The sequence below is a fragment of the Cornus florida genome, unplaced genomic scaffold, assembly GCF_030987335.1.
Source record: "Cornus florida cultivar Cherokee Brave unplaced genomic scaffold, ASM3098733v1 CherokeeBrave_3.0.0_Hap2_Chr03, whole genome shotgun sequence".
NCBI lineage: Eukaryota > Viridiplantae > Streptophyta > Magnoliopsida > Cornales > Cornaceae > Cornus > Cornus florida.
In genome coordinates this window covers 22,900,373-22,912,981 of record NW_026775573.1, presented here as the reverse complement: position 1 = coordinate 22,912,981, position 12,609 = coordinate 22,900,373, and the positions used below count along the sequence as shown (strand labels likewise).

Here is a 12,609-nt window from a genome sequence, read left to right as displayed (position 1 = left end):
TCATGGTGGAACATTTACATGCCGTTTAATCCAAATTATCATAATTACAGTCCCAAAATATAGTTACAATAATAAGAGTTCACAAATCTCTATACCAAATATAACAAACTAAGATTTTACAAAAAATATGGGACTTAATACAAAAATAGCAAAAAAAAGTCTTCTAATTCAAATTAGGCCTGTGGTGGAAAGTCATCCGCCACTTCTTTCCCGTTTCTTGAAATTTTTTATTAAATAATAGGGTGAGCATAAAGCTCAGTAGGTAGCACTTAAGACATGCTTCTTGTGTCCCCGTGAATCCATACAAAGAATAGAGCAATGGGAAATGGGGATCATACAATGCCGGGATAAAACCATATAACAATCAACTTTCAAGTATAAACAAGGAGGTGCTATGCAATGCAATGTATGACAATGTCTCTCCCCATATTTACTTTCAAACCATCACTTTCAAACTGTTAATATAACCCGCCCTTTGGTGACCCCGCGGCGATACGAGAGAAGGATTGGCTACTGTCCCTGACCTTTGGTACCCCCGCGGCGTCATTATGGGGCCCAACTAGCTCAACCACGCTAGGGCGACTTCCTAATTCTCTCTAGGCTATATTAACAGTTTTTTTTTTTTTTTTTTCATCAAAACTCTTTCCCCAAAATTTTCTTTTTTATTTCAAAATCATTTCTTCCCTTTCATGCCCAATGTCAATGCATGGATGCTTCAAGGACATGCATATACTCATTTTTCCACAACTAGTCCAATTTAAGCAACATGGCATAAATCACAAGAATATCAAGAAAAATCAAAACATGCTTTCAAACAACAAGAATCTAGCAAGATGAATACATATAGTCAATTCTTACACATGCTCTTCACATAGAACCATTAACACACATAGTCACTTAATTAACATATATGCATATGTATCAACAATTCTCTAGATATCAAACAATTAATCAAATTAAGCAACAATTAGAGGGAATTAACTCACTCAGGTACAAAATTTTGTGGATTAAGGGCCTCTACCTCAAGATTGCACAAAACCCTTAAAATGGGTCAAGAATTTCGAACTCCAAAGGAAGGCCCGAAACTGAAATTGATGGTACTATCGCGTAGAGCTTGTCGTGGGCTTCGTTTTGCCTCAAACGGTACACCAAAACTCCAAGAATTGAGTGAGTTATCAAGATTCAAAACTTGAAACCAAAGTGAAAAAGAAAATGAAGAAGAAAGGGAGGAAGAGAGAAAGTGACGGGGAGAGAGAGAATGAAGGAAAAGAAATGGTTTCTAAACCATAAATTAAGTGGGTGGTGGGTCCTGCGAATTTGTTTTCTTTTTCCTTTTTCTTTTGTATCAATTTCACACCACAACACATATAAGTGCACCACCACATAATACTACATCATCACATAAATTAAAATGCACAAAATGCAACTGGACCTAACCATAATCCCATATGAAAAATGTGAAAAGGCCGAAATACCCCTGTGTCAATGAATTTTCGGAAAAATGAAAAAATACAGAAAATTGGAAATGTTACAATCTACCCTCCTTAAAGAGATTTCGTCTTCGAAATCTACCCTCGTTAAAAGGAGGAGACTCACAACCACAGTCTTTCCGAGAACTCCTCACAAAATCTCGAGACTAAGAACTCAATAACCATATTGCCTTTGACACCAGCGCCAACAGGCAATCACACACTGCCGCCAGAAAACTCAACGATCACCACCCCATGAGGGAACTCATCACTCACAACATTATGCGCAAAACCCACTGAATCCTATACTCGACTTAAGACCAACACTGGTTTCCTCTACACTGCTACATAATACTTCGGAGCTCGAAGAAGAATGGTCACAAGACCCCGGAACATGACAGCGTCCTATCACACTCATCCTTCTAAAGGACAACCTAGACCTCAAATGAGGAACCTCATCCAGCACACAATCAGACTCAAACCCCATCTACACATCTCTGTCCAACCAATACTCGTCATCCAACATACGACTATACTCCCACAACATCATACAATGACCACCAACCACACTAATCGATAATTATTATACTGGTCAACCTCTAGATAACTGATTGATGAATCTCCCAACAATTATAACATCATGAATCTCCAAACCAATAAAGCGTACTATCCTGTGCCCAAGGCACAATTTCTCGAAACAAGATCTTTAAGAATCAATGATTGTACCACTAACCCGTTATCAAACACCCAATACCACCTAACACCTTTCGTCACCCAAGATAAATCATGTAAGTCCACATTGTCACACCCACACAACGTACAGTACCATAATCTCACAATCACTAACAAGTCGGAACGATCATTGACCCTTGACCCGACATCGTGCCAAAGAAGGATTGATTCAGGAGAAATGGTTGGCCAGGCCATTCTCATCATCGATCTGATCTCAACACAGATATCGTTCCTGTCCTCAGGTCTAAACCTCAAACACATATACAGTCCACAAAACAACCATAAGATCCACTTTCTAATCATCTATCGCTTTACACAACCTCAACAATTATACAGTCACATACCTATCCTCGTAATCTCAATAATACCTTAACTATATAACCATAACAAACAAAATGACATAGCACCGAATGTCTCAATCATCGATCAGCATCAAAGCTCTCCAATTTTCTCATAATACTCATACCAGGTAAACAATTCCATAACACCATTCGTTTTAATTCTTACCTCTTCAAAATGCTCGATACGATCGTCTCATGCCTAAAACCTCACAACCAAGGTCAATCATTCCTACAGTTCTTCAACAGAATCCCATAATCACGCTTTAGCTGCAAAACGTTCAAACGATACTAACATTAGTCCTCAAGACACCACTAGAATCAATCACCTCTAAAAACACCCAAACACATGAGTCACATCACCTAGTTATCCTCAAGTTGCGATTTACGACACATTTCCTAGCCATCACCACTAGTACTAAACATCGAAAACACTATCCCCTATTCGGCGACCCGTGACTCATATCCTACCAATCAAAACCATTCTCAAAACGAACACCACAAAACTAAAGGCTATACGTCCCTCCGTAGAAGTAAGTCGACCTTCTTCAATCAGAACCTCAATTGACGAACTTTAACAACACCACACCCACTCACAAATCCGTCCATCCACGGACGCGCACAACTCCTAGACATAGACAAGACCCACAACAAACAACGTCCTTGCCAAGACTAGAACAAATGGAAGGGTAATAAATCCCGCTCTCACAAGAAACCAACAACTCACACCTTAATGAACCAGACACCCTATCATACACTACTCACCGGTCGTCCAACCATGGACACTCAATCACACCTGAGACAAAAAGAACTCCTTACGCACAAGGAGAACACCAACTGGAATCACATACAAAATTACGAACCAACTGGAATCACATACAAAATTACGAACACAATCTAGGCGACCTCGCCACAAACAAACCGTCACACCTATCAACACAAAGACCTCACACACACTTCTCCGCAACACTATGCTAACCAAAACTAATCAGATAAAAACACCAACGTCCTTAACATACTGACACTAGGAATCATCACTGTACGTTGGACACTGCGTGCCATCCTACCTGATAATCACCCAATGAAAAACTCCATGAAATACAACGACACTTGATCACCTGTTCCATCTCTACCCTTTGAAGTCGACACTGCCTCAATTACTGTACGCGCAAGACCCGTGACCTCAGTCATAATAACTCACTGACTCTTCAAGGAAAAAGATGCCTACATGGCAACACCTATTTATCGATCAGGTTCCAAAGACTAAACCGTCCACAAGCGCCTCACTGGCATACCATCCCATCACATACCTGTCAGCACATAACAACACTCATGATTCTCAACTTACCTTCGAATTATACCTCGAACATTAAACTCTTCAACACTAAACATCACTGCCACTCACCCAAATCAACAGTTTAACCAATCGTCCCACCGTACCATTAAACCATTACTAAGGAATTCTTCCTCAAACATCCTTAAGAGATCACCATTATAACAAGAGAATAAGCATCACTCTCGGTACTTTTCTACAATTGCCACTATTTTCCACTAGAAAAGAACCTCTATACGGCAATGCCATGCCGACAAATCCTCAAAAATAAAATGAGCATAAGAACCAAGACGCTTAACACTCAACTGTCACCTCGAAACCATCAACGATGCGATTAATCACTGTTGTCCTCCTGAATACTGAGATCACTCCCAAACTGACTTACTCTCCAATACAGGAACCTCAAGTACTAACACCCCCATGATCATCCTTCCCAAGATAGATGCGCAAACTCTAATCCCTTGGAAACAACAAGCCTTTACTAACCAATCGCTCATTCAAAAGTGACGCTAACTCGATATGAAAACACACATCACTCGTGATACCTGACACCTTAGTCAACAACCCGTTACAAGAAAAGAATCATACGTGGCGTACTACAGAAACAGTCCCTAGGAGGAGAACAAACACTACGCTAAATGGTCAATCACATAAACTGAAGTAGACGACAACTACAAAACAATGGTCTCTAATTGGTATCTAACTAGACACTCAGGTTACACCTACAACCGTGACTACCATCCAACACAATGGAATGTTCACATCGATTTCATCTGAGTTGTGTACCCGTAGCTCGCTCTGTGTGGTAGCCTTCTGGTGCCACCTGCACACGCTCACACACACCCGCTCATAAGGCCACAAAACAAATAAATCAAATAGAACAAGCCACCAAGCCCCAAGAGGTCACTCCTTATCCTGGCTTAACACAATCTGTGACCAACACTCTATGGTCACCAAACAACATCACACTTAGCTTCTGCCTTCCTCAATGGAATCATAACAAAAGGTGCAACTTACTCATCTCGTCACCAACTCAAGATCAACCTCAACTTTTACTCCCAAACAATAATCTAAGGGACAACTCTCAACCTTAACATCAGTGAACTTCTAATTAAAAATCCAAATACAAACCTTGCTCAACCCATACAGCACTAGAACCTCACAAGTCATACTCTACATACCACCTCATGTCCGATGACATCCAATCAACTTTGCTTACACGAAATGATCCCATGACTCACACACCATACCCTACGAATCCATTATCCCAAGAATCCACTTACTACACATAGGAAACACAAGACAAACCCTCGCCCGTGCAAGAAAACGAGGACTTCAGTCCCGGAAGACACCTAAGATCAAACCTTTTCACCATTGCCAGTCTCTAGGAAAAAGACTCCTAGTGGGACGACACATTCAGTTCAAATCGGACTCAAAAGATCGTGTTACTCACATCACCCTTGCCCACAATGCTAATACCTACCCTAGTCGTAAGTGAAACCTCATAGAACCAATACAACATAAAAGCGCGCATGCTAAACAACTACATATTGAAACCATAACACCTACTCATGGATCATTTAAGTCAGTGATACACACATATGCCATATAAGCATGTAATCACGTAAGAAAATAAGCAAGTACGCAAGTGAGCATGCTTTTCAGAACCTTAAACACAAGCAACTAAGCAAGTAAACAAGTAAGCATGCTGCTCAAACATTTAAACACTTTAACATGTAGCATATAGACAAGTAAACAATTTAGCATGCTTCTTCAAATATCTAAACACGTAACAAATAATCTCACACGCAATGTAAACAACTTCCCACGCAATCCTACATAGGCCTCTACCCGTCGTCCTAAGGTTTTCGAACCATCGCTCTGATACCAAATTTGTAACGACCCTAAACTGATCCCGTTTATATAAAAAAAAAAAAATTCGGTATGACCTCCCCTAAAAAGGGGACTATCACAACCTGCTCAAATAAAAAAAATGCAATGGCCCTTCCTGGCCTTTCAAAACACCTCCAACCTGTCCCAACACATAATACAAATAATATACTCCAACATCCCATTCATCCGTTCATTATACCTCAACATGGTTCATCTCATGGTGGAACATTTACATGCCGTTTAATCCAAATTATCATAATTACAGTCCCAAAATATAGTTACAATAATAAGAGTTCACAAATCTCTATACCAAATATAACAAACTAAGATTTTACAAAAAATATGGGACTTAATACAAAAATAGCCAAAAGAAGTCTTCTAATTCAAATTAGGCCTGTGGTGGAAAGTCATCCTCCACTTCTTTCCCGTTTCCTGAAAAATTTATTAAATAATAGGGTGAGCATAAAGCTCAGTAGGTAGCACTTAAGACATGCTTCTTGTGTCCCCGTGAATCCATACAAAGAATAGAGCAATGGGAAATGGGGATCATACAATGCTAGGATAAAACCATATAACAATCAACTTTCAAGTATAAACAAGGAGGTGTTATGCAATGCAATGTATGACAATGTCTCTCCTCATTTTCACTTTCAAACCATCACTTTCAAATTGTTAATATAACCCGCCCTTTGGTGACCCCGCAGCGACATGAGAGAAGGATTGGCTACTGTCCCTGACCCTTGGTACCCCCGCGGCGTCATTATGGGGCCCAGCTAGCTCAACCACGCTAGGGCGACTTCCTAATTCCCTCTAGGCTATATTAACCTTCCGGCCCTTTGGTACCCCCGCGGCGACCGGGTTTTCATAAAACAGTGTTTTTTTTTTTTTTTTTCATCAAAACTCTTTCCCCAAAATTTTCCTTTTTATTTCAAAATCATTTCTTCCCTTTCATGCCCAATGTCAATGCATGGATGCTTCAAGGACATGCATATACTCATCTTTCCACAACTAGTCAAATTTAAGCAACATGGCATAACTCACAAGAATATCAAGAAAAATCAAAACATGCTTTCAAACAACAAGAATCTAGCAAGATGAATACATATAGTCAATTCTTACACATGCTCTTCACATAGAACCATTAACACACATAGTCACTTAATTAACATATATGCATATGTATCAACAATTCTCTAGATATCAAACAATTAATCAAATTAAGCAACAATTAGAGGGAATTAATTCACTCAGGTACAGAATTTCGTGGATTAAGGGCCCCTACCTCAAGATTGCACAAAACCCTTAAAATGGGTCAAGAATTTCGAACTCCAAGGGAAGGCCCGAAACTGAAATTGATGGTACTACCGCGTAGAGCTTGTCGTGGGCTTCGTTTTGCCTCAAACGGTACACCAAAACTCCAAGAATTGAGTCAGTTATCAAGATTCAAAACTTGAAACCAAAGTGAAAAAGAAAATGAAGAAGAAAGGGAGGAAGAGAGAAAGTGACGGGGAGAGAGAGAATGGAGGAAAAGAAATGGTTTCTAAACCATAAACTAAGTGGGTGGTGGGTCCCGCGAATTTCTTTTCTTTTTCCTTTTTCTTTTGTATCAATTTCACACCACAACACATATAAGTGCACCACCACTTAATACTACATCATCACATAAATTAAAATGCACAAAATGCAACTGGACCTAACCACAATCCCGTATGAAAAATGTGAAAAGGCCGAAATACCCCTATGTCAATGAATTTCCAGAAAAATGGAAAAATACAAAAAATCGGAAACATTACAAAAACCGAAAGAGAGAAGAAAATATTAAGAAAGTGGTATCTGCATCATGAAATGGATAACAAATTAAGGTTAGAGAACTCATGCCATCAACCATCTAAAGACATCAAAAGCATTAAATTCTTAAAATAGCTTAGCTTTTTGTATTAAAATATTAGATAGCTACATTTTACTGGATTGCCCAGTCAATAATGCCAAAAGTGTGAACAATAACATCCATTTTTTTCACTCCATGAATGGTAACTAACGCAGACTTCAATATTGCTAAATGTGGCAAACTTATCCAAACCATGAAATTAAGAACATAAATCCAGCAGCCCAAACAAGATGCCCAAATACACTATTCATACTGAAGGGGTATATACACAATGTAGAGGCAATCAAGAAAAAATACCTTATTATCGTGATCGGTTCTCTTCCAGCATGCCCCTACTATAGATTGCAACTAATAGAACATTGAGGGGCTTGCTCTTCATAAGCCCAAACCATAGTGCTGCTGGTGGAAGATACCAAAATTTACAAGCATGTCAAGAATTGTATCAAACAAATAAAAGTAATTAATAAGTCATGCAAACTAAAATTCCAGCATGTGGCTGAGTGGCTCATGTAAGAGAAATTGAGTGAAATTTGTATTGAAAATGTGACTTGCCTGAGATCAATATTTCCCTCTATAACTCTGCAAGTTCCAAGAAAACCGGATGTTAAGCAGTTCTTTGGAGAATCCATTGAAAATCTGAAATCAAAAGGGAAATAAAAGAAGTTGATAGAGTACTTCATTATAATTGTCTTGTTTGCTTGTAACTTGTAAAGGAAAACGGTGAGAAAATAAAATATGAAGGAAAAAAAAAAAGGACTCCGATAACTTATTTTTGTCTTACAATAAGTTGAGAGAGTATTTCATCATTTTCAATAAGAATCACACACTAAACTGAGATCTAAAAGCAAGTGAATTAATACTGCAGTCAACATTCAAATCCAACATATACTAAACATCCAAATTCTCTGTTTTAGTATGTCAAATCTTAATATATTTACATAACAAACTAGTTTTCCCAATGAAGCATAAAAAATAGAGTTTCCCAAATAAGATCATAGTGCTCTGGTAGACAAGTGATAAGATGTGATGGATGCAATATATATTGCTGGACTTGCCTTGCCCTCTTGCTTTCTGCTTCAACTGGCCCTGCATTTCAATAGAACATAATAAGAATCATAGCAGAATAACATATAAATTATAAGGCACTAAAAAGTTGTATGGCTTTTAGGGTGCTCACCAAACGTGGAGTGTCATGACTGCAACCAGAACTTGGTGACTCTCCTAGAGTGGCGGAAGACTTCAAAACCTATGACCATAAAATTAACTTATAAAAAACACTTATAAAGAAAATATACTCACATGGATAAGAACACAAGAACGTTAAGAACTGTACCAGTCCACTAGCATTAGCATATGATGATGCAATAACGTGGCTATTTGTTGGTTTAGACTTTCAAGTTGTTCATTATACTCTGCCTTCAAATTAAACACTGTCTCTTGAAATTCTGCACATACAACAGGAACCTCTCCCTCAGACTGTGTCACTCACCTCAAAAGCTCCACCCGAATAGGAGATCAGCCCCAAATGTCAGAAGGTGTACCTAAGCCATAAATGCAAACACAGCCCCCTTTTCCTTCTCCCATTACTCGGGAGTACAAATCATGAGAGGATGTACCACCATCTGAGTTTGAGGTCTCTTCAGGATGATTTGCATCACGGTTTTTAGTTATGACTGCAAATAGGAAAAAATTAAATTAAAAATCATGAAATATATGAAAATAAATATAGTGTTAATTACTACAATATTCATAATGATGATGCAGCAAAAACATCGTGCTTTAAATGGCCCCATATTCATACTTTTATCAGCTGAAGTTTCTGGCTGTTGTATCTTTTGTTTTGGTTGTTCTTAACAGATCCATTCCCAAGCAGATACTTGTTTGGTTAGACAATAATTGAATTTCATGAAATTAAAAATTAAAAAACAGAGCATAGATTAGATGCCTTTTAGAAGCTAAATAATAATAGTGAACCATCCACACAGAAATTCATAGTCTAAACTCTAATGTCTGACAAGAACTTCGTTTAAAATATGTTTGAATAATCAGAAATTTAACAGAAACCCCAAAGGAATTTGGTGTAACTTATCTCCTAGAAACAAAATTTAGTGCTCAGCACAACAAGAAACCATACATTGTTTTTGAATCATTTTATATTATATCAGAACCATATATCAGAATCAATTAACCATCGTATATGGAGAAACAAAGTGAAGCCAACATTTTCCTTCTGCTGCAGCATACTAAAATTTCTTATTCAAAGAAAAATTCTGAAGAGTATTATTTAATAGCATTAACTGAGAAGAAAATTGAAGTAGGTCCTCTAAAATAATCTAACCATCAATAATTCAATAGTAAGTAGTATTCTTAAAAAGCAATCCTAGTCGCTGAAACACATATATATGAGACAGTTGCAATTAGGTTGCTCAAATTCTCACTCTCATCATAAACTAAAAACAAAGTGGCATCTGCATCATAAATGGATAACTAATTAAATGTGAGAGAACTCGTGACATCAACCATCTAAAGTCAGTACATGAATATTCTTAATTTCTTGTTATAGCTTTTTGTTTAAAAATATTAGATAGCCACATTTTACTGGAATGCAAAGGATATTGCTTACTCAATAATGTCAATTGTGAGCAATAACGCCCACTGCACTCTAGGGATAGTAACTAATGCAAACTTCAACATTGCTAAATGCATTCAAAGGCAAACTTATTTTTATCTTAAAATTGTAAAAGCATGAATAAAAAAACCATAATCCCTAAATAGAATAGCATAATAAAAATTAAAAAAATAGAACCTAAATCTATTTCTTGGTCTTGTTTGGTTGTAACTTGTAATGAAAATTGTGAGAAAATAAAACATGAAGGAAAATTAAAAAGGAATCTTATAATTTATTAGAAAACAATATATCTTTATTTTATCGGAGAAAGGATAACAAAACAATTTACCATACAGAAAAAAAGCATAAGTTTAGGAACCTGTAAAGGAAAAAAAAAAAACTTTTACCTATGGAATGTTTTCTTTTTCCACATTCTTTTGCCTTCATTTTTTTCTACTTGTTTTTTTTTTTTTTTTTTTTTTTAATTTGCCTTTGCCTTCAATCATTGTTTCTGAGAATCAAACAGAGACCAAAGTGTCTTTAGCTGCAAAAGAAGCATATTGACTAATCTACAATAGTCCATCAAAATTAAACCAGATTTATTATACATGTCGTGGGCGATTAAAAACTTGTGATGATTCTGTATGCTTTAGAATTAACATTAATTAAGATTGTATTGCCAAATGTGGAGGCACATGCCTGAGTGAGAGTTGAAGTTTCACTGCAAGTGTCATAAGTTGAGAATTTCCAATGCTCCAAGAAACACACACTACTGGTGTTGACAGTGGAAGGGAAGTGAGATGGGACAAAAAAAAGAAAAAAGCAATAGATGGGAGAAAGTAACAATTTTGGCACATACCTGAGGTGAAGGAATTCCTGCATGAATGGAGGAATCCAATGCGAGCACGCGAGTGTTTGTCACTCTAAGTTAACGATGTGTTCACCATCTATATATATGTGGGGGATTCGGGAAATGCTTGGCCAATCTTTACCTTTCTCCCTTTGGCAGCATGGTTTCAGCAATGGACAATTCCCCATATGGGAAAATACGATTCTTTCCTTGTATAAGGAAATTGTGTATAGGTTGTTAATAGCTAGGGATTTATTAGTTATTGTAATCCCTGATTTCTAGGGATCAGTTTTTTATATGTATTAATGTGTATCTCTAGGATTAGTTAGTTTCCTAGAATAGCATTATTCTGATGTACATATAACAGTGTATTCCCAATTCTTTAATCAATTGATTCGATTACCAATTTCAGTAATTTTGTCATGGTATCAGAGCTCTAGGCTCGTTTTCTGGGTAATCGTCTTCTCTTGGCCTTCTGTGCTAGTCCTTTTCTTCGTGTTCTTGTTCTGTGAAAATCCAGTGTTATCAAACCTGTGGATTTCACCTCTCTCTCTAAACCATGTCAGCATCCACCGAAACCAACGACACTTCAGAGATCGTTGTAACTGGAAGCAACGGCTCTGTCACAACAGGAGAATTGCAGAATATCTAGGCGGCGTATAGGTTGAACGGGAAAAATTATCTGAAGTGGTCTCAAATGGTCCGCACGTTCTTGAAGGGAAGAGGGAAACTGAGCCACTTGCTTGGTAATGGTCCAAAGAAGGAGGATCCTAAGTTTGATGCTTGGGATGAACAAGACTCTATGGTTATGTCCTGGTTATGGAGCTCTATGTTACCAGAAATTAGCGACACTTGTATGTTTTTTAGCACGGCCAAGGAGATATGGGAAGCAGTCAAGCAGACCTATTCCAAAGTACGTGATGCTGCACAAATCTATGAGATCAAGACCAAAATCTTCGCTACCAAACAGGGTAATCGATCAGTCACCGAATATTCCAACCTCTTGAAAGGTCTATTGCTGGAGATGGATCATTATCAGTGCATTCAGATAAAGTGCAGTGAAGATGCAGCTATCCTTAAGAGGTTTGTTGAAAAGGACAGAATTTATGATTTTCTTGCAGGTTTAAACATTGAATTTGATGCTGTAAGAGTGCAAATACTTGGAAAAGAAGATCTGCCAACCTTAAATGAGGCAATTGCAATTGTTCTTGCTGAGGAAGGAAGAAGGGGTGTTATGATTGAAACTCACATAGTAGAGAGTTCGGCCTTGGTGTCAAAAAACACGGCTGTGAAGAATTATGGCTGTGAACAGCGTTTTGGAGAAGGCAATGGGCAAGCTGACATGTCAAGACCATTCAACAAGGATTCTATGTGGTGTACATACTGCAAAAAATTCCACCATACTAAGGAGAAGTGCTAGAAGCCCCGTGACAAGCCTTAAACTGTGAACAAAGCCTGGTCAGAAAAGAGTGGATAGCCAAGAGGACAGGGACAGGCA

The 12,609-nt window shown here is 37.8% G+C and overlaps 1 protein-coding gene across 1 annotated transcript in view; it reads right to left on the bottom strand.

Annotated features, from left to right (window-relative positions):
* Positions 1-8,685: 8,685 nt before the first annotated feature.
* The window catches only part of LOC132299934 (putative disease resistance RPP13-like protein 1), a 30,994-nt gene continuing 27,070 nt past the window's right edge, over positions 8,686-12,609 (bottom strand). Inside the window, exons 4-6 of the mRNA XM_059796824.1 lie at positions 8,987-9,326; positions 8,831-8,899; positions 8,686-8,739 (exon numbers count right to left, since the gene is read on the bottom strand). The gene's annotated coding sequence lies outside the window, so the exon portion shown is untranslated. The remainder of the gene's footprint in view (positions 8,740-8,830; positions 8,900-8,986; positions 9,327-12,609) is intronic.